The sequence below is a fragment of the Pinus tabuliformis genome, chromosome 5_2, assembly GCF_031772625.1.
Source record: "Pinus tabuliformis cultivar Carrire ecotype Pingquan chromosome 5_2, CPIR1, whole genome shotgun sequence".
Taxonomy (NCBI): Eukaryota; Viridiplantae; Streptophyta; class Pinopsida; order Pinales; family Pinaceae; genus Pinus; species Pinus tabuliformis.
This window is the reverse complement of record NC_142306.1, coordinates 729,956,167-729,979,403: the sequence shown is the minus strand read 5'-3', so window position 1 is coordinate 729,979,403 and position 23,237 is coordinate 729,956,167.

Genomic DNA, 23,237 nt, shown 5'->3' with positions numbered 1-23,237 from the left:
TCTACAACTTGAGATTTTTAGCATGTAACTTAGTTGGCATGATTGTGCCTAGCATTCCTTTAAGGTTGAATACTAATTTGACTAAGGTGTTATTTTCTATGGTGATGTTTTATTTGCTTTTTTTATACAGGTCATCTGGCCACATAATGGCCACTATTGCCCAATCGAAGAAAACTTATTCGAGTTTCTTTCTTTTATGGGGGAAAATGGCATTGACAATATTGTTGATGTTAAGGTATATATCATATAAATACTTTATAGTCTGCTTTATTTTATATTCTAGTGTTCATTGTCTTTGATTTCTTATACTCTGCATTGTACCTTCTTTATTTTTCAGAAAAGGAACTCAGTATTGACAGTAAGAAGCAGGAATTGAAGAAAGAGGAGAACAATAACACTGGAGCGACAAAATGCAAATTAAAGAGAGAGAGAGAGAGAGAGAGGAGAGTTGGTCTAGTGGTACTTGTAGATCCAATATCCCACATAAGACACACACAAAGACTGATGGTCAAGTCCTCATAGTTTGTCAATTCACCTACAATGCCTTGACAACAAAATGATAATGTTTTGAAGCGATGAAACAATATTTCATGTAAATTTTACTCCAACCAATATTAAGTTGGAAACTCATATTGTAATACTTGACATTTTATATAATATAATTTTCGTGGTTGAAATTATTTATAGTTGCACTTGATATTATCTAGTATTATAATTAACATTTGTAACTTTGCATTTTCATATTAGATGAACATGTACATTGTATAACATTTTTTTAAAAATTTAGTTGCAAAATAGTACTAATTAATTTATGTTGATTAATAATGAACACATAAAATCAATCTAAAACACTAAATTAGTAGTTTATGTTGATTAATGATGATCACAAATAGGATTGATTATTCCAGAACGGAGAGGGCTCTGAAGATGAACCCTAGAAGCTATGCCGCCGCCGCCTCTCCTTCGGCCGCCGTCGGGCCCCTGCTCGGCCCTGCCGATGTTGGAGAAGCGTGTCTCAGTCGGGGATTGCTGGTCCATGCGATCATCTCTGTTCCGAATGTCTCCAAGCGCCTTTCGAGAGCTCCCCTCCCTCTGTTTTGGGCCGAAGAGAAATCTTTTTCGACAATGTCCTCCACGGAATGCCAAGGATCGAATCTCACAATAACAAATGCTGAGGGTGAATGGATTTCAGGCCTCCCCAACGACATTGCTATCCGCTGCCTGGTAAAGCTCAGCACCGGCAGCCGTGCCATTGCCTCTGCCGTTTTCAGCGTATGGAGATCGGCCCTGGACCCTCGCCTCGCCTTCATGTCGGAGGCTCGAGTCGCGCTGGGCGCCTTCGGTGACAACTACCTCTTCCTCGCTTTCCTCCAGCAAAAGGACAACCGCATTATTCTCCAGCGCGACCTGGTTGATCTGGTGCAGATGAAAGGGAAAATCACAGAAGACCCACTCTTGTTACCCCATGTGACCGAGGGCTGGTCGGAGTCAGCGAGGGACATGGTCTCCGGGGGTTTATTAGCAGAACAGCTCGACGGCTACGCTAAGTTGATCCTCCACCTGGAGCAGTCCTCCTTCAAGAGCTTCAGCTATTACCCCCCGGTGGACGCCATTAACGGGTCAACGCACAGATCTAGAGCGGGCGTCTTGACCACGGATGGCAGTCAGCTGCCCAGATCTGCGATTGAACCACCAGTGCATCAAGAGATAGGAGACCCTACAGCCTCTGGCCCTGTGCTGCTTTAGAAAGTTTCAGAAAATTTCTCTGCCCCCTTTCAGGTTCAAATCACACAGATCTCAGGCAAAACCACTCTGCAATGGATACACCCTTCACATCTGGTGCAGAATCTCAAAGTAAATTTGGAGTGTCGATTCGGGATCCCCTCTGCCCTACAGAGACTTATATTTCAAGGTAAACAACTCGATGATAATCTTCCCCTCTCTTCTTACAGCATAAAAATTAATAGCTCTTTAGTGTTTTCCCTTCGTTTGAGAGGTGGCGCTGCAGGTCAATCCTCTTCTGCTCCTCCCTACTCCTACAAAGTTGCAGTTCGCTCTGAGATTCCCAACTCCCCTGAAGCTCCCAAACCTAAGCCTTTTCTGGTTGACAAGCTAGAGGAGGTCCCCTCTGTTGAGATCTCCCACTCTGACCTTGCAGATGACATTCAAAGATTTGCTGAAAGGGCCATCATTTGCAGATTCAATGGGCTTTGGCCTCGCTCTAAGGACCTTTATGACTGGATCAATGACAACTGGACTCACCATTGCAAGGTCTGCTTCTGCTCAAAAGGATATTTTATAGTTCTGTTCGACAGTCTCAAGCACTATGAAAAGGCCTTAGAAGAAGGTCCTTGGTTCATGGGTTCAGCAGGACTCTTCATAACTCCATGGTTCTCAGATTTTGACCCAGCTTCTGCAGTCATTACCAAAGCCCCTGTCTGGATCAGACTCCCAAACTTTCCAGTTCACCTGTGGCATACAGCAGTCTATAGGAGCATAGGCAACACCTTGGGCAAATTTTTAATGGGAGATTACAGGCGGGAACAACAAGGTCTCTACACATATGCTAGAATATGTGTGGAGCTAGATCTAAGCAAGGGACTGCCAGAGAAAATCAATCTCAAGATCAATGACTCTGCATGGACCCAGAACTTAGATTACGAAAACACCGCCTTCCGCTGCCGCCACTGTCACCTAACAGGGCACCTGCAGAATTCCTGCCCATCGCTGCCAGGAAAATTGAAAAAGGGCAACTCTACAAAGTCCAAACACAAGCGTTGGGCCCCTTGTTCTCCGCCGTCAGCAGTGAGCTCGGAGTCCTCAGGCTCGGAAGATGAGGACAGTGATTCAGAACCGGACCAGGCGCCACAGACGATGGATCCGTCCACAGATACAACTGCGCACAACACTGTCACATCAATCTCCCAGAAACGTGTCCATGAGACCTCCTCTTCTGAATCAAATAAGGAGATCTCCCTGATGGAGAATTCCAGTCTTCAAGTTGTTTTAGCTCACACTCCCTAGGATGGCTGGATAAAAGTCAATACAAAGAAAGGGAAAAAACATCGTATTGAGGTCACTGCCCCTGTGGGGTAATAGTCAGTTTTTGCTCTCAAGTTATTTGTTGTAGCTCCGTGATTGGTTCACTCCTTCTCTGGGACCGAGGTTGATAGTTACATCATTTCCGATCTGACGGTCTCTTGTCTCTCATGATTGTACTATATTTTACTCAATAGAATAGTTTAATTTTACTGAGAAAAAAAATGATGATCACAAATAAAATTAATATATGACTGACTTAGTTGCTTGTAATGGTTGTTAATGAAAGTAAATGAACAGACTATAAACTACTAAAGTAGTCATTTATATAATGAATATGAAACTACCAAAAAAAGAAAAATGACTATTGCAAATGATAAAATTGTGATTACAAATGACGACTAAATTTTGCATATATACGATTATTAGTAGCTAATTTACAGTATCTTATAACACAACCAAAATTTAGTCATATTTCTTTAGTCATTAGTTGGTTTCAAATGATGACTAAAATTTGCATATATATGACTATTAGTAGCTAATTTACAATATCTTATAACACGACCAACATTTGGTCATATTTCTTTAGTCATTAATTGGTTTTCTCAGGTGATCATTTAGTAATATATTTTGTTGTATATTTGGTCAGTAATTGTGGCAATTAATGACTAAACCAATGACTAAATATACTACTATATAATAAAATTGAGACAACCAATTAATGACTAAGCTAAAAATGACTAAAATTTGGTCACGTTATAAGATACTGTAAATTAGCTACTATTGGTCACCGACTGAAAAATAGTCATTTATATGCAAATTTTAGTCATTTTTTGTAACTAATTAGCCATTTTGTACTAGTGCTTTGACCACCTCCTCCACCTCTTCTAGCGTAATAGATCGCATGAGTGCTAGGTTCTCATCTTTGTTGACAAATTGGGGTATGTGTCTGGTTATCTAGTCAATAACTTCTAATCTATCAAGGAGTGGCACTGACAAGATATTTTGGAAATGGTTAGCCAACAAGTTTTCCATATCTTCATGTTGTACCAATCTATTCCCTCCTAGGCCTAGAAGAAAGAATATTCAATTATGTTTTCTATGTTGTATCATGGCTTTATGAAAAAATTGGGTGTTCCTTTCTCCTCCCCTGATCCATTGTACCTGCGATTTTTGTTTCCATAAAATCTCTTCTTGCTTCCTCCTTTCCTCAATCTTGGTTAAGAGCTTTCCCTCTTCCACAACTAAGGAACCCGAGCGTCCATTCATTATCATTTGTTGTTGTACCTATTGCGTGTGGGCCTAGAGTTGTTCCTGGTCTTGCTGGATATGACCAAATTCATGTTTGTTCCATTTCTTGATCTTCTGCTTTAACTCTTTCAAGAGAAGCTGGAATGTGTGCATGAAATTTATTCCCTGTTCCGAACTCGAGTTCCACCTGTCCTTTACTTTATTAAGGAAGGAGGGGTCACGTAGCCAAAAGGATTCATACCTAAAAGGTCAGTTTCAATGCCCCTACTTCAAGTCTACTTTCAGCCGAATAGGCCAGTGGTCGGAGCCCGAGCATGATAGAATCGAGGCTTCGTAGTAAATATCTCTACTAATCAGATGTTCAGATGCCAGGAACCAATCCAACTGGGAGGCTACCTGGTGAGCTCCTCCCCTCTTGTTATTCCAAGTGTGTATTCCATCAATGGTTGGAATGTCCACCAGATGCAAATCTGCTTACATGTTCCTGAATAGTTCCATTTCTAGTTCCTCTATTCTTATACCCCCTTTTTTCTCTGCTAGCGAGGTTATTAGGTTAAATTCTCCCCCTATCAGCCAGAAAATTTTCAATTTGAAATTGACTCAGCTTCCCTATGCTCTGTAGTAAAGCTTCCTTCTCTCTTGGAGTGTGAGGACCATAGACCGTCGAGATTAGAACCCATTCCCTGGTTCTAATGTGTCGAAAGTGCCCCGACAAGATGTGGGGCATGCCCATCCAGAAGTCCATTGTTACCTCCACAGGGTTCCAGAGTATGGAAATACCTCACACACTTCCTTTTGCATATATTTCTACTACTTCATACTTAGGTCGGATTCGTCTAAGTATTTCCTCTATGTTTTCTCCTGATACCTTGGTTTCCTGGAGGAGCATTATCTGAGGATTCTCCTTTTGTAGGAGATCTTATAAGTATCTCTTCTTACCTCGTCTATTGAGGGCTCTCACATTCTAGGAGATTACTATCATTAAGAAACTTTGTGTAGTTGGTGGAATACCGTTGATAGTGGTATTACCTTTCTAGAGTTAACTAGAATCTCGCCTACCATTTGGATTGACTCCTGAAGGTTTTTCCTTCCCCTTTTCTTCCCTCCTTTACTTTGGGTTTGCTGCTCCTGAAAACTTCCCAATTGCATCCGAGGTTGATCCACCAGATCTGACTCTCTTTGGCCTTGGTTAGCCATGTATTGCGGGAACATTTATCTATACAATTTATTTTGGTCTTCTGCTATAAATAATTCATCTAGTTTCTGCCACTCATTCAAAAGCCTTTTCAGAACTACTTCCTCCGTGCTCAACTCCTCCTTGGATGCATCGACCTCCATATGTTCCTCTTTGTCTGAAAGTTTCGTTTGGGCTTTCCTCTTTGGTGTGGTTATTGATTTGGACGACTCTTGGTCTTGGTCCAGGTCCTCTGGTAGTTCTACCGCTTTTGAGGTTTCCCCTTCCCCCTGCAGCACTTCAAACCTGTTCTAGCTTAACCTTTGGTTTTGATGGTTGGAGCCTTGATTCTGCTGCACCTTTGTGTTCTTATTTTTGTGTGGAACCTCCTTAAACCCCTCATTCTTGTCTTGTGGTGATTTTTGTTCCTACGAAAGATTCAGCTCTTTCAAACCAAATTCATGGCAACGGCAATAATGAAACGGTATGTGCTCATAATCCAGAGGTTGTTGCCAAACCTCGTCTTGCTATTCCAATTCCACTGATTCTGGGAGGGGTTCCGAGATATTCGTATAAACACAGATGCGGGCATAGGAGGTATATCTTCCCCTGCGAGTAGACCCTGCTATTTTCACAAATCTGTCGATTGAGTTTCCGATACCTTCCAGGATTTCAGGGTCCCAGAAATCAACTAGTAGGGAAAAGAGGCGAACCTAGACAAGAGTCGCTAGGAATTTCTCCGTCTGGGTTGTAGCATTCCTCCCAGTATCTCATGAAGAGACCTGCATTGTGGTAGAAATAAGGGCCATTTTCGAAAAGTCTTTCCTTATCTTGCAAATTTGAGAAAATTACTGTAAAAAAACCTCTGGCTCCGAGCTTTAGTTCTATATGGCCTTTTGGCTGCCATTTCTACTGGATCCATTTGATCAGGTCCTTTTCCATTGGCCAAATGCTAATAAGCTTGCATATCATAGCATGGTCTTTCATATAGTTGCGATATTTCTCTAATTTATTCATTGGGATCATGAATCGAGGTTTCTTGGTTGCTCTAGGGAGGCATTGCCCTCAGATTTGTGCCTACCACTGGGCTCCGAGAACAGGGCCAGTGCTAGGGCCGACATTCTAAGGGGAACCAGGTTGATTGCGTGGATTACCGCTTGACTCTCCAATGACTACACTGCGATAGCAGAGGATCGCTCCCCCCCGTCCGGGGCTCTCATCTCCCCTGTCAGATTCAGGCTTTATCGTATCGATGGTAGGGTGATCACAGTGTCATCGACATTCGAGCAGGTTCACAAAACCCTAACAGAGCTTCGATATTACTCTTCCATTCATTAAAAAATACATTTTTCAAAATTTAAAAATTACACCAACCATCAATCTTACCAAAATTCATTATTTTATAATATTATAATATTAATACTTAGAATTTTCTATCACATTCTATTTTTTTAATTACAATATTGTGAGTTGTCTGTCACGATCAAGTGGTAGAATTTTCGTCCTTCATCTACATTAAGAATACAATTGTGAATTGCCATAACCAATTGTGAGTTCTCCATCACCATATGGAAACATGATGATCTAAATAAAGGGGAGAGATTCTAATAATTACTGCTATATTTTGTTTTTTCATCTTTTGTTGTTTGTTTCCCGTGGCACTCACTTTTTTTTATTGGGAAGGTGTGCATATATGATGTTGATATCATGTTTATTCATTTTATGAGCCGACATTATTTAAATGTTTTGTATAGTTAAAAAAAAATAGATTTTTATTTTATTTTATTTTGGCTGACATAAGCAAAATTTCAACTTTGATGATGGACCAACACCCCTTACACATCATATTCAATTCTAGAATGAGCCTCTCGACTCAATGATACGAAATTCTAAATATTTCACAATTTATATTTAAATTACAATTTTTAGTCAGTTATTTAAAAAAAAAATCAAAAATATAAATATATTAAATATTTATTAAAAAAATATATTAAATACTTATTAAAAAAATATAAATTTAATTATATAGATAAAACAACTTAACTTACCATTCCAATAAATTGGAAAAAAAACAAATACAAATTTATACTTAAAAAAACAAAAATACATAAATAATTAAATAGTACTTTTCAAATCATTTTGTCTATAAACATTTCAAATCATTAACACATTTGCAAACATTATTTACTTTTTTCTTTAAAGATTTATTTGATAACCAAAATTCCATGCCATTTATGACTTATCTCAATTGGGCCGTGAAGATATCCCAATTAGTACATAAAATAAAGAAAGGTTGTACCAGAAGATATTGTAATGCTCTGATACATTGATGATATGTCCATGCTCCGATACATCGATGTACCTAACATATGCATGGTTAGGATTAGACCATAAATCGCAGGAGGATAAATTAAAACCGAAGCAATCAACTAATTTGTTCTGCAATCTTCGGCGATTGGGGTGAGAGGTCACACATTGTGTATTTTCGAGAGATGGGGAGCCAAATGAGGAAAATACCAGGAAGGCAGTCTTGGGTTGTGAATCGAAGATGAAATATTCTATGGAGCTCAGGGCCTACGAGGCAACCTGGCCGTGAATCATTTTCAAGAATTTGCGAAAAGGTTTCAACGACCCAACATAAACTTGAATATTTAAAAAAAAAAAAAAAAAATTGAATATTTAAAAAAAATTGAGAGATAAAAAAATTACTAAATATTATCTAGATTTTCTTTTTAAATGAAAATTTAATTTTTTTTTTTATTTCTATTTATCTATTTGAATTTTGTATTTAAAAAGCTCTTCAATCTCATATGAATCACTTATATATATATATATATCATGTGGCATTCTAGTCATTCCAATGTTCATAGCATATACCATGAAATCAACTTCTCTTTAGAATGTTTTATTACTATCACACACACATGCATATTTTAATGTTTATATATATATATATATATATATATATATATATATATATATATATATATATATATATATAGATATATATATATATATATATATATTCTCCTTCACTTATGGATTTTTCCTCATAAGGCAACGCTTATATTATAACATGGTTTAGGTTAAAAGGAGGTTGTTATAATAGAAGTGTGTTATGCACCCCTAGATCCTATAGGGTTTTATATTAATGGAAAACAAATATAATGTAACATTAATCAAAACATAGTGAGGCAAGTTGTATATGTTCATTGCACTAAATATATAAGAACTTGTATATAAACTTAGTGGTCAACTCATTACATGTAAGTATTTCTTGTCCCATAAACAAGGGGTTCTCATACATAAATTTGGGGTCTAGTGAGGTCATAACCATTGATTCAATCATAACCTCTTAGTCTTAACTTTAAATATAGAATTACATAGGAAGCCCCATGAAAATGATCTTAATATTGAATTAATTCACCTATTTTTTTATAAAATCAAAATTGGATTTTTGTCAAAAGATTTAATTGTTGCACATAGTGTTGTTATTGATGACAACAAGATGTTATTGATGTCAAAGAGAATGTCTGGCGAAACAACTATATCACTCATGAGGCAAAGGAAGCAGTTTGACAGATGGGTACCTTGTGTACCCTCATTGACTAAAAGGAGTTTGAATTTTATTGAGTTTTTGACAAGATTATGATGTCCTAATGATTGTATAAACAACATGGTTTTGTAAATATCGTTGATACCTTTCCAACAATATATCCCACTCTTAAAAACTCCTCCCAGATGAGAGGTTATGTTCATTTCAAGTTTAACAATAATGAAGGGCCCAAAGGCTATAGAGAAAAACCCAAAATATTAATATGTTAAAGAGTGCACACCTCTTGGGTGCATCCATGGTACATTGATTAGGGCAACAATAGATGACCAAATAACATACATGACATTTAACTGTGTTAAATGTCACACAACTTTCACAGATCAAACACATATGATAACCAATAGTAGAGATTGGAAGGTGGATGATATGACAACTTGCACGATAATTAATAACCTCCAACTTGCCACTGTAGCCCCACATAATGACACATGGCATGCCAAGTAACTAATATTGGTGACTGGGCAGACATGGTGAGCCTAGAGTGGATAATGATGGTGACTAGGAAAACACACGGCGAGCCTAGAGTTGCTCATGATTGGTGACTAGGAAGACACATGGCGAGCCTGGAGTGGCTCACGATTGGTGACTAGGTAGACACATGGCAAGCTTGGAGTGACTTATATTTATGACTAGACTAACACACGATGAGCTTGGAATGGCTCTTTGTGATGACTGGTAGACTAACACGCAGTTCTGGATGCCTATACACATGGCATGACACGTCATTTGATGATGTTAACATGTATACCATCACTAGGAGTTGCCACATGGTAGGGACAAATGGCATATTATGGTTGGCACAAAGGTTGAAATTGGGTGACACGTGGTACCCCTCATGTGTTGCCACGTGGCATATTGACATCATCATGCAGATGACTAGGGACCCCTACGAACTCGATCATGGATCTTGGTCATATGGGACCAAGGCACTGAGTTTAAGGAGCAAAGCCAAGTAGTTAAATTATATAACCTATATGGTCACATGTTAAGGCCCCACCCTTGGTCATATGACAACCAACACAAAGCATAGTGGTTAATCTAGGGAAGAGGTAAGGTTACATGATAAAGGCTAGCTCTTGGTTTTATGTCATCTAACGTGGAAAAGGGCATTAAAATAAAATTTATGGATGCATGATAGGGCTCAACCCTTGGTTGTATGGGCTTGGCACCAAACTGAGAAATCCATGGTGTGCATAAGTCAACTCACATGCACCCTGATTATAGGCTTGTTCTAGGGGCCTATGGTTTTCCTTCCATAAGCACACGACCAAAAGACAAATATAAATACACACTTAGCCATTTGTTCTAAAAGAAAGCAAGAGAAAAAAACAAATATTTCGTAGCTTGGATACATTGATCAGTGAAGAGAACAAAGATTTTCGTAATTGCAATAGTTTTGGCTATGTTTATGGCATCATCCCTCGATGGCTTGATATGGTTTGTAAGGCACACATGAATCAGACTCTAGTTCAAAGCCCTGGCTTGAACTCTGGTTCATAAGGCCTAGGCACTATAAGTTGGAATGATGCATACAAAACCACGACCAAATCCACGACGACCGTAACAAACCTATGTGGTATGTCCACATATGATGCATGATACATTTGGTTAGTGCACAATGGAGACTTGTATGAAGATTGGTCCACTCAAGCCATGACACCATCCACTTCGACCCTACATGGAATGATAGCACATTATATATATGAAGCACTGGTCAACACATAATGAAGTTTGATGCATCAGCCGAGGTTTATATTGAATTAGTGTAATACATTGTTTAGTAATGTGGGCCTTCGCCCCCATCCTGACATAGATTTAAATTTATAATAAAGTTAGAGGCATAACATTGCAAGGATCACATATAACACAGTTGGTGGTGCATTGTTGTTATATTGGTGAAGACCCTAGTTAGAGTCTCGGTGGTAGTCGGGTGGAAATTTTTTTTCTTTCCATAAAGGTTTATTTTGTTGAATGTTTAGCATAACAACAATGTACATTCTATAACATCGATGTCAGAATTTTAGCATTTTGTAGAAAAGCGCCTAGAAAGGGCTAATTTTAGAACCCTTAATGTATTATATAGTTTTGTATTGTTTTTATGAGTTTCTAGGGTCATTATTGGTTCAAATTGGAGCCCATAAGATGCATGATGATCAGGGCTTAGAGATGGATGCTTCTAGGGGCATGGAATGTCTTGTTAACAATTATTCAATGTCCAAAATCTCTATTGCATGATTTTGTGGGTCCATGAGCAGGGTGTAGAGGTTTTCTATTTGTAGTGAAAATAGGTTCCAAGGAGGATTTTTGGTGACCAGATTGCTGAGCATGTTAAAGAAGAATTTTGACAAGGTATGATAAAGTATGGAAAATAGTTTTAAAAGAACAACATCTTCATTTTGAAACCTTATTTTGGTTAAATAGAAGGTCAATCCAGTTTGAAATATTTTGAAAAGAGGTCCACAAGGAGTTGTAGAAGGAGGTGGGTGCTTTTAATGAGGCTAGATCCTCAATCAGGTTAGAGCATTAAGTACATTGGATCTTTGTCATCATCGACGTTAGTGCCCTAATCAGGTTGTAGCCTATAGTAGCTCAAAGCCCGCTCATCATCGAGGTTGGTGCTTCAATCAAGTTGTAGCTTATACTGAGTAGTTATTTGCATAGTTTCAAAGTTGGTGCCTCAATAAGGTTGTAGCCTACTACAAGTAGCAGCTTGCGTATCTTGGGGTTGGTTGCCTCAAGTAGGTTGGAGACTACAAATATATGTAATGAATTGATGATAAAGAAGAAGGATTTGCCGTTTTCTCTCATATGGATTTCCATGTAAAAGCTTGTGTGTTTTTTATGTGATGGCTCCTTGATGTGTTATTCATATGATGGTTTCTTTATGATGCATTGTTTTACCTATTGATATGTTTCTTATGGTTATGGTTCATTGTATTATGATTGAATGATTGTGAAAAGTTATGAAATGGTAAAATTCCTCTCACACTGATTCACACCCCTCTTAGTGTGATCTTTGGTCCTATCACTTTTAATAATAAAAATATTGATGGATTGTACATCATAGGATTACATTGAAGCTTTCAAATTTCATAAACTAGTACTTTTTAATGACATATTTCAAAAACAAAAACCCATTAACAAGTCCTTGGTATAATAAAGATTGCAAGATTACTAGGAAAAACATTAGAAATGCCATAGATAAATCCCTAAAAGCTATTAAAATAAAATAGAACAAAACTTATCCGAATTGGATCATTATATTGTTTTTCATCCATCCCAATGCATTTGGAGTGGAAAAAGTGGAGGAATCAGGTCATGGGACCGTTTTTACCGGCGGGACCCAGTTTACCGAAATGGGGTCTGAAACCTTCCAGGAGCATTTTGAGGCATCAAATGACGTTTTTTGGGGGTAAAACTTTGTCTCATAAGCTCCACACCTTTTTATGTTGTTCTACACACAAAAATCTTTCCATCGGCACAAGAATCACGTCAATCAGAGTCTGTATGCAAAAGTTATGGCACTCAAAAGTTGACCTTCCTATTTTCACACCTATAGTTCGGGTCCATGCCACATCATCCCCCATTATTCATGGAAAAGGGGCTAACCACATGTTTGTGATGTAGAAGGCTCTAGAAGAGTCTATTTTGTAACTCTAGTTAAGAGTTGATGTAGTCAAACTTAACCACTAGTAGGCTATCAGGCTGTGTCATAATCGGGCCACTAGGAGGAAGAGGCATTCCATTCTTTCGAGAGAATTTGTTCCATAGATGAGGAAAGATATCTAGAAGAGATAGGAGGTAGAGCACACGGTGAGTATTTGTGCATTATAATATCCCACGGGCCAAAAACATTACTTCTTTGTACCTGCAACCATATTTCCAGATAGAGAAAGAGAGCGAAGCGACCTCACCTTCCAGTTGGGTTTTCTCCCAAAAGGGTTTCCTAGAGAGCATATCTTGTGTCTTATATGTGTGTGAGATTATTTTGTCGTTCTCTTCTTTTCTGCATAATTTACTTTTACATGCATGCACTAATTATAGTAAGATCTACAGATCTAGAAATTAAATAAAACTGTAATAATGTAGAATCTCATATTTTTAATATAATATTATCAGATTTGTTGTGACGAACTGTCCAGTGGAATATCCATGGAAGATTATGAATAATTTGGTATCAGATCAGGGTTCTTTTGGTATTTTTTGGATATTGCGGGGATCTATATCGGCGAGGCCGAAAATCGTAAAACCCTAATCATGGGCGACGAATCTGTAAACAAACCTCGTGATCCTGCAAAGGTGAGGTTTTCGCGGCTCGAAGAACAAGTTGCAGATATAAACTACAATGTAAACCTCCTCATGGAAGCCCTAAGTAATAATATGGGGATATTTGGAGAAGAAGGGGGTTCAAATGCAGAGGAAAAATCAGAAGGGGGATCGGGAGATTGGGAAGATGTAGATAACCAACAAAGAAAGAACCCGGAAAAGATGAACCTTGTTCGGGTGCTGTGAACCAATCTTTGTTTAAAGTGGAAGCAAAAGTCGATATCAAGCCAGAAGATCTCATTCGCGTGACTGAAATTGGAGGGCCATGCACTAACTTGGTGGAGAGCCACATGGAAACCCTGAGGTTGGAGGGATAACCTTTAGTGAATAAGTGGGAGGATTTCAAAATGCTCATTAAGTCACAATTTTATCCCATTGGGTACGTGGAATACCAGTGGATCCGGTGGCATTACTTCAGGCAAAAGTCAGGCCAAAGCGTGCAGGAGTACACTACAAAATTAAGAAAGATGGCTATAATGTTGGGTATCTCTCTGAATAACCCATATGTACTCCTCAAGTATTTGGGGGGTCTGCACCGCCATTTGCGTGAGAAATTGATGTTGTTCAAGCCTAAAATGGTGGACGAGGCTTGTATACAAACACAGTACCTGGAGAACATAGGCCTAAAAAGAGCGCAATCAAGTGGATCGAAGCAGAGGAGCAACAAGAAACTTCTAAGGAGTGGAAGAAGAAGTGAAAAGGGGGAAATATAAAAAGATGGAAGCCACAATACACTAATGCAAATATCCCAGCAACCACTACAACATTGATGGCCATACAGAGGAGAAGTTTTGGAAGTTGCATCCAGAGCTAAACCCGAAGAACAAGAAGAAAGATAATAAGAAGAAGAATCTCATGGCCACTGATTCGAGCAACCAAGTTGAAAGCAGCTCATACGTGGATGAGAAGATCGTCTTCACGTTAGTGCAGAAGGAGGTGAATCTGAGTAGCCTTTAGCAACAGGAAGAGAAAGAAATGACCAAACTCTTCCATGTAAAGATACAGGTCAAGGAGACGAAGATTGATGCTCTGTTGGACTCAGGATCGCAGGCGAATCTCATTGCAGCAGATCTGTTCAAGAAGTTGGGGCTGGAAGTTCGTGATCATCCAAAATCATATCTACTGGGATGGGTACATAAGGATGCAGAGTTGAAGGTAACAAAACAATGCAAAATTAGATTTGCTATCAGTGTTGATTTTATTGATGAAGTAGATATGGATGTGGTTCCCCTTGATGTATGTGGAGTCATGCTTGGGAGTCCATACATGTACATACATGATGCAATATTCATGAGGAAAGCTAACCAATACCGGCTCATCAAGGATGGAAAATCGTTTCATCATCAACGCACAAAAAACAAGTCAAAAATCTCACTGGTAAGTTCCAATCAGGCCAAGAAATTGATCAGTTCCAACAAGATGTTTTATTATTTTTAACATAAAATCAGTTTGTAGAGGAGTCAATAAGAGGCAAGGCATCCCTAGAAGGGTGTACTAAGAAACAAAAACAACAATTGGAGGGGTTGTTACAAGCATACAAGGATGTGTTCCGAGAGCCTAAAGGGCTACCCCCTAAGAGAGAAGTGGAGCACGAGATCCAGCTATTCTAGACTCCCCATTTCCAAATATTGGATTATACAGGCAGTCTGTTATAGAAGCAAGTGAGGTGAAGAAACAGTTGCAGAAGCTACCAGAACAAGGTGTCATTCAACCAGGTACATCACCATGTGGGTCACCCATCATCATTGTGCCAAAGAAGGATGTGACTTGGCGGATGTGTATAGATTATAGGGCATTGAATAAAATCACGCTAAAAAATAGATACCCCCTGCCCAGGATAGATGATCTGTTAGATCAGTTGCAGCAAGAAAAGTATTTCACCAAGCTGGAATTGTAGTCTGGATATCACCAAGTTCGAGTCAAAGAAGAAGATACATGGAAGACCGCCTTCAAAACCAGGCAAGGTTTATATGAGTGGTTAGTTATGCCATTTGGCCTATGTAATGCACCAACTACATTTATGATATTAATGAATGATGTGTTGCGCCCTTTTATAGATTCATTTGTTATTGTCTATTTGGATGATATACTAGTATATAGTGCTACATGGGAGGAGCATATTTTGCATTTGACGTAGGTGCTGGAAACATTGAAGAACCACCAGATGCTAGCAAATCTCAAGAAGTGTATGTTTGCGCAGCCGTCCTTAGTGTATTTGGGATATGTGGTTGGTGGAGGAGAATTGAAGATAGATCCTTCCAAGATGGAGGCCGTCGTGAAATGGTCGGCGCCTACTAATGTTACCGAGGTTAGGAGTTTCATTGGAGCAACATAGTACCTGAGGAAATTCATAGCCCCGTTTTCAGTGGGAGAAGCACCGCTCCACGCCATAACAACAAGTGGCAAGAGTTTCCAGTGGGGAAAAGGTCAGCAGAAGGCTTCCGATGAGTTAAAGAAGAAGATTAGTGAAGCACCAGTATTGGAATTACCAAACTTGCAATGGCCCTTTGAAGTGGAGACATATGCAAGTGCATATGATATGGGAGTTGTCTTGATGCAAGGAGGAAGGTCTGTTTGCTACCATTCTGAAGTATTTCATGGGGCAGTTCTTAACTACCCTACCTACGATAAGGAGCTCTATGCCATGGTGCAAGTTGTGAAGAAGTGGAAGCACTATCTGATGGGAAAGAAGGCAATAATCCACGTAGATCACCAGTAATTATAGTACTTGCAGACCCAGAATAAGCTACAACAGACCAGGCATTACCAGTGTATGGGGTAAGTTTACAGCAGTTTCATTTGGTGATCAAGTATAAGAAGGTCAACACAAACAAGTTGGTCAATATGCTTTCAAGGCCACCCACATCAAAGATTACAACTTTGGGGACTCTTATGCACATGGAGCCATTCACCCATGATGCATACATAGAAGCATATTCAGAAGATGAGGACTTCAAGGAGGTGTATCAACAGTTATAGAGTCAGAGTCATGTGCACGATGGCAACAACACCGTTGACTACCATCTCCAGGATGGGTTACTCTACAGGCTGGATAAGATATGTGTTCCTAAAGGTGAGTGTTTTCATATGATTAGAGAGGCTCACACCTCCAAGGTTGCAGGGCACTTTAGTGTAGGGAAGATCGTGGCTAACTTGTTGAGGTATGCATATTGGCCCAAGATGCAAGAGAAAGTAGCTAGGTTCATAAGAGGATGCATGCTTTGTTGTACCAACAAGCCTAGCAATAGGAAAGAGGGTCTATATCATCCCTTACCTGTACCTACTCATCCTTGGGAAATAATTTCCATGGACTTTGAGGGAGGTTTACCGACAACCAGGAAGGGACATGACTACTTGTTCGTGGTAGTTAATAGGTTCAACAAGATGTGTGTTCTAATGCCCTGTAAAAATACCATCAACGAACAAGAAGAAACTAACTTGTTCTTTGGACATGTCTAGGTACACTTTGGGATACCAAGGAGCATCATTTCAAACAGGGATACAATATTTATCAGCGCATTCTGGACTACATTGTGGGAGAAGATGGACACAAAGTTGAAGAGATCTACAAAATTCCATCCACAGACAGATGGGGAGACAGAAGTAGTCAACAGGACTTTGGTGTAGCTTCTGAGGGGTTACAACCAAAAGCATCTGAAGACCTGGGATGAAAATTTGGAATATATAAAACATTCTTATAACAGAGTGGTCCACACTTCTACAGGAAAGACCCCATTTGAAACTTATTTTGGATATTTTCCACCTTCACCTTTGGATATTACATATGGGCAGTAGGAGGCATGAAGGAAGACAACAATGTAAACTTTGAAACGGGAACTATAAACTCAAAACGGGAACTCTGGCCAAAAAACCCCAAAAAAACATCAAAAACAATGCTAAAAACGAAAAGTGTGTATACTGGAACGATGTTTTTTTTTTTAGGTGTCAATTTTGAACGTGTTTTAACAATGGCAGTGACTACGAAATTTACTACGAAATTTTCGTGCAAAATATAGCTTCAAAACGAAAGTGTTGATACTGGAATAATGAATTTTTTTTTTAGGGTCAATTTTCAAACTTTTTAAAAAATGCTAATAAAACCAATTTTTTATGTCTCAAACAAAGTTAAATTTTAAGGAAAAAACACATTAATGTTTTTGGTAGAATATCATTTTTCTTTCCTAAGTATAAATTTAACATGTTTTCAACCACAACATGCTAGATACAAAAGAAATTGAAATTTTTTCAACTATAAAACTAAAAAAACATGACATTATGAACAAATTATATCACTGAATGAATTCAAAAGTCTTTATTTTTATACTGAATAAAACAGACATTATATCTCTAATTTGATATTGCATTGTAGATATTTAAACAATAAAATTTATCATACTTAAGACATAATCCAACAACATAAAAATGCTCTATAACTTCTCATTTAACAAAATATGGAAAACATTAATTTTATTTGAAGATACGATGCATACATCAGTTATATAAACTGTCTTAAACAATTATTCAAACTCAATCACCCAATAACCGTGGGTAGGCCGTCGTCGTGCCCCCTTCCCCCAACCCATTACCGATCTTTCCCATTCACCCATGCCCTCTTCCCCCTTCTGCCCTACCCATGCGCCAGCCCTTGCTACCCCCAACTCACCCACCCATGCACCATTTCCCCAACTCTTCCTTCCCTACCCCACAACTCTCCTCCCCATAAGCCCACCCCCTAACTCCCATTCTCCTCCAATCTCAACTCCTCCCCCCCTTCCTTAACGCCGGCCCCATGGGCCTCGCGCCCTACCCCCCTCCACCCTACCCTTACCCCTACCCCCTACCTTCCCCCACCCTTAACTTACCCCCCACCCCCCGCCACCCCCCCTGCCCCCCTCCCACCCCCCCACTACCCCCCCTGCCCCCCTCCCACCCCCTACCATTACCCCCCCTACCCCCTCTACCCCCTACCCCCTACCCTTACCCCCCTGCCACCCTCCCCACCAACCCCCTGCCACCCCCTACCCTACCCCACCCCCCCCTGCACCCCCCTTACCCACCCGCCCCACCCCTACCCCTACACCCCCCTCCCCCCCCCACCCCCCTTACCCCCCCCCCCCTTACCCCTCCCCTACCTCCTACCCCTACCCCCCGAATTCCCCCCCCCGCCCCTTCCCCACCCCGCCCATCCTCGGCCCCCTCCCCAGCCCCGGCCCACCCCACCCCGCCCACCCCCCCCTCCCCCTCCCCCTCCCCCCCCCCCCTCCACCGCCACCCCCCCACCCCTCCACCGCCATCGCCCCCTCCCTGCCCACCCCTCCCCCGCCACCGCCCCCCTCCCCGGCCCCCCCGCCCACCCCACCCACCCACACCGCCCCCTCCCCGCCCACCGCCACCGCCCCCTCCCCGGCCCCCCCGCCCACCCCTCCCCCGCCACCGCCCCCTCCCCGACCACCCATCCCCCCCCATCGCCCCCTCCCGGCCCCCCCGCCCACCCCTCCACCGCCACCGCCCCTTCCCCGCCCACCCCTCCCCCTCCCCCTCCCCCGCCCCCTCCGCGGCAACGGCACCCCCGGGCCGCCCCGACCGGCGGCGGGTCGATTCCGGGAATCGACCCGCCGCCAGTTGGGTGGGGCGGGGCGGCCCGAGGGTGCCTGCTGAACACACGCCAAGCTCGGGTGATGAGACCAGCCCTGTTCAATCTGAGGATGCAATGAAAGCCTTTCAATTACAGGGTGAAAATCCTTTGGAACTACTTGGATTGACTTTGAAGAAATTGGACGATGAGGAGGAAGAAACCACTGCAGATTGTGCCGCTGGTAATGGTGATGTGGAGGAAGGGGAGATTGATTAAGTCGTGAAATTGTACATTTTATTTTATTGCTTTATTCTTTTCAGGAGTTGAGAAGTGATTTGAAGCACAAATCCTCAACTTGAGGTGATAAACCTCCTCATCTATAGCCACGATGTAAATTAGTTCTATCCCATTTGTATCCTTCATGTGATCCAATAGGATGCAAAAGAAGTTGCTTGGGCGTCCTCCTTTTGGTTAAGGGGTGAGATCGATATAAGTTGGTTCAATGCTATAACGGTCAGTTGAAAGATTTAGAAAATTTCCTATGACGGACTGGATTCCCTCTTTTGTTAGTGCACGATTTTGTAAAGGAAAAAAAGCACAAAATGCAGCCCACTTTCTGGATATCCACAGGCATGGCCATTCACATGAATTTTCTATATACTCGCAGAAAATGAGAATGGAAAAAAAAACATGTTATGGGGAGAGTGGCAGAGACTTTATACATCAAAGAGTATTTTCAAATCATTTTTGATGAAAACCTTTTTTGTTTATGCCTATGTACTATACGTGGATTGTCTTTTTTGGCTATACATCATCCAAGTACGTTTCAAACAAAATCACTACTGAAAAATTGTTATTATAGTGCAGAATTGCTGTAAAGTTTTTATTTAGCTCTCAAACCTGGGTTTAGATTAATTCAAAAAATATAATGTTCGTAGCTTGCGTCTTTTTGTTCCCAATACCAAAAAAAAGAAAAAAAATAGCTATTAGATAAGGTTACGTGGCATATGTTAAAATGCAGCACCTTTCTGAACCCATTGAAATATTCATGTCATCTTTGTTGCCCTGTGGAGATAATTTTGGTGCAGTTATATCTCAGTTCAAGTGCATCAGGGAATTCTCCCTCTGGAGATTAGTTTGGTACAGTTGTATCTTTTAGTTCGAGAGTGCTAGTGAATGCATCGGAAATCTCTGCTAATTAGCGAAATGATTTATTTCCATAATTGGTGGATTTTCTAATTTTAATAAAATTTTGTTGGAAAAAATGCCTCCGTTTGAAGAATTCGGTGCTGTTGGATCGTTTTGACCGGCTGCTAATGCACGCGTCAGAAATCTCTGCTAATTCACAAATCGATTATTCCCATCATTGGTGGATTTTCTAAATTAGTAAAATTGTGTTAGAAAAACATAAACGTCCAGAGTTCATTTTCTAAATTTATTTAGGTGCTGATTGTTAATTGGTTTTTTTATAAACTGTGTAACGTACATGTTTAAAACTGTATTTGAAAAAAAGTTGTTTTGTATTATATTTGATTTATGTTTGGAATTATGACCTGTTTGTATAAGTCCAATGGCGGGTAATGCATGCGGTCCATGTCTGAAATGGCAAGATCGGTTTTGGATGTGTCATATACAGTAATAGAAAAAATGGAAAAAATGGGTATTTTATTGAATTGATAGAAAATTGTAATGATTTGTTTGTTTTCTATTCTTATTTTTAAAACCTCTCATATCATTTATTTAAAATGTAGTAAAAAGTTTGTTACATCTATTTAAAAATGGCAAACTGTTGTTTGTGTAATGCATTTAGTCCTCAATATGAAACCGGCTTTATGAATGTCATAAATTCAGGGAATTATTATTATTAATAAAATTTGAATTAGCCCTGATGTGTATAGTTAAACTTACAATGCTTTAACATTAACATTGTGTTTTGAGAAAGTTATTTTTCATATATTTGCGCAATGCTTTTATTAATGTTTACTGGTATTGTGGATCCTTTTGCAATGAAGTATTTCTCTGAAATGTAGTACCAAATTAATGTTTATACATATATATATATCCATTGAAGCCTCTTAAAAGATAGTATAACTCTTTAAAGCAAAGCTATATTTTTGACAAGAATATGGTCACAAAACAGAGGCATTACAAAATCTGTGAATCTTGCCAGCATTACTCCTTCAGAGCTTTGCTCTAACAGCGTTGCATGTGTTCTTTTACATCTTGCTGCTTGTGAATGCAGTATAGTCCGAGTCATAACAATAAATGAAGGAAATAATGAATCTATATTATGAAAAGCAACACAACACAGACGAATCAATAACATTTTTCCACATCAATAGTTTCCACCTACCACCTAGCATTTGCATGCCTTATATAACTGAGAAGATAATGGCTTTATAATTACAAAGCCGTAATACATGCTGATTGCAAAAAAGTATCAGCTTCAACTAATTATTTATTTTTCCATCTTTAGCATCTATTCTTTATCTCGTTTTGCTAAATGGTAGGCCACTGATAGTCCATCTTTAGCTGTTTAGGTGATTTATAGTTCATCATCGGCTATTTTTAGTGTTGACCCACTTGCACTGATTCATCGGCCAACATAAAGCTCATGCACATCGGCAAGAGATGGTTGAGCATGACCAGCTTTTCTTATTTATTGGGTATAATTTTACTTGTATTAAGAGACAATTTCCTGACGTAGCTACACAGTTAAAACACTTGACTCCCGAATTTTGCAGTCACCATTTCCTTACATAGCTACACAGTTAGAACACTTGACCCCCGAATTTTGCAGTCACCATTTCCTGCTTGACGGCGCGTAGCGCCACCCCCGGGCCGCCTCGCCCCGCCCGACCGGCAGCGGGTCGATTCCAGGAATCGACCCGCCGCTAGTCGAACAGGGCGGGGCGGCCCGGGGTGGCGCTGCGGGCGATGGTAGGCCACTGATAGTCCATCTTTAGCTGTTTAGGGGATTTATAGTTCATCATCGACTATTTTTAGTGTTGACCCACTTTCACTGATTCATCGGCCAACATAAAGCTCATGCACATCGGCAAGAGATGGTTGAGCATGACCAACTTTTCTTATTTATTGGGTATAATTTTACTTGTATTAAGAGAAAATTCCTGACGTAGCTACATAGTTAGAACACTTGACTCCCGAATTTTGCAGTCACCATTTCCTGACGTAGCTACGCAGTTAGAACACTTGACCCCCGAATTTTGTAGTCACCATTTCCTGCTTGACGGCGCGCAGCACCACCCCCGGGCCGCCCCGCCCCCCCCCGACCGGTGGCGGGTCGATTCCCGGAATCGACCCACCGCCAGTCGGAAGGGGTGGGGCGGCCCGGGGGTGCCGCTGTCGCGAAGGGGGCAGGGGAGGGGGAGGGGGAGGGGTGGGCGGCGAGGGAGCGGTGGCGGTGGCGGTGGAGGGGTGGGCGGAGGGGCCAGGAGGGGGCGGTGGTGGGGATGGGTGGGTGGGGTGGGCGGGGAGGGGGCGGTGGCGGGGGAGGGGTGGGCGGGGGGCCGGGGAGGGGGCGGTGGCGGGGGATGGGTGGGCGGGCAGGGGGTGGTGGCGGTGGGCGGGGAGGGGGCGGTGTGGGTGGAGGGGTGGGCGGGGGGGCCGGGGAGGGGGCGGGGGCGGGGTGGGCAGGGAGGGGGCGGTGGCGATGGAGGGGTGTGCGGGGTGGGCGGGGAGGGGGCGGTGGCGATGGAGGGGTGGGCGGGGAGGGGGCGGTGGCGGTGGAGGGGTGGGCGGGGTGGCAGTGGAGGGGGGGGCGGGGAGGGCGGTGGCGGTGGAGGGGTGGGCGGGGGAGGCGGTGGCGGGGGATGGGTGGGCGGGGAGGGGGCGGCGGCGGTGGAGGGGTGGGCCGGGGAGGGGGGTGGGTGGAGGGGGGTAGGGGGTGGGGGGGCTGGTAAGGGTAGGGGATGGGGGGGTGTAGGGGGTTGGGGGAGGGGTAAGGGGGATGGCGCGGGTAGGGGGTAAGGCGGGGTGAGGGGGGGGTAGGGGGTTGGCGGTGGGCGGGGGTGAGGGGGGGGGTAGGGGGTAAGGGGGGGGGGGGGGCGCGGGTAGGGGGTAGCGGGTAAGGTGGGGGGAGGGGGGGGTAGTGGGTAGGGGGTGGGCGGGGGTGAGGGGGGGGGTTAAGGGTAAGGGGTTGGGGGGGGGGGGGGGGAAGAGGGGGGGGAAGGGTAGGGGTTGGGGTGGGGGGGTTAAGGGTAGGGCGCGGCTGGGGGGGGGGCGAGAGGGGGTAG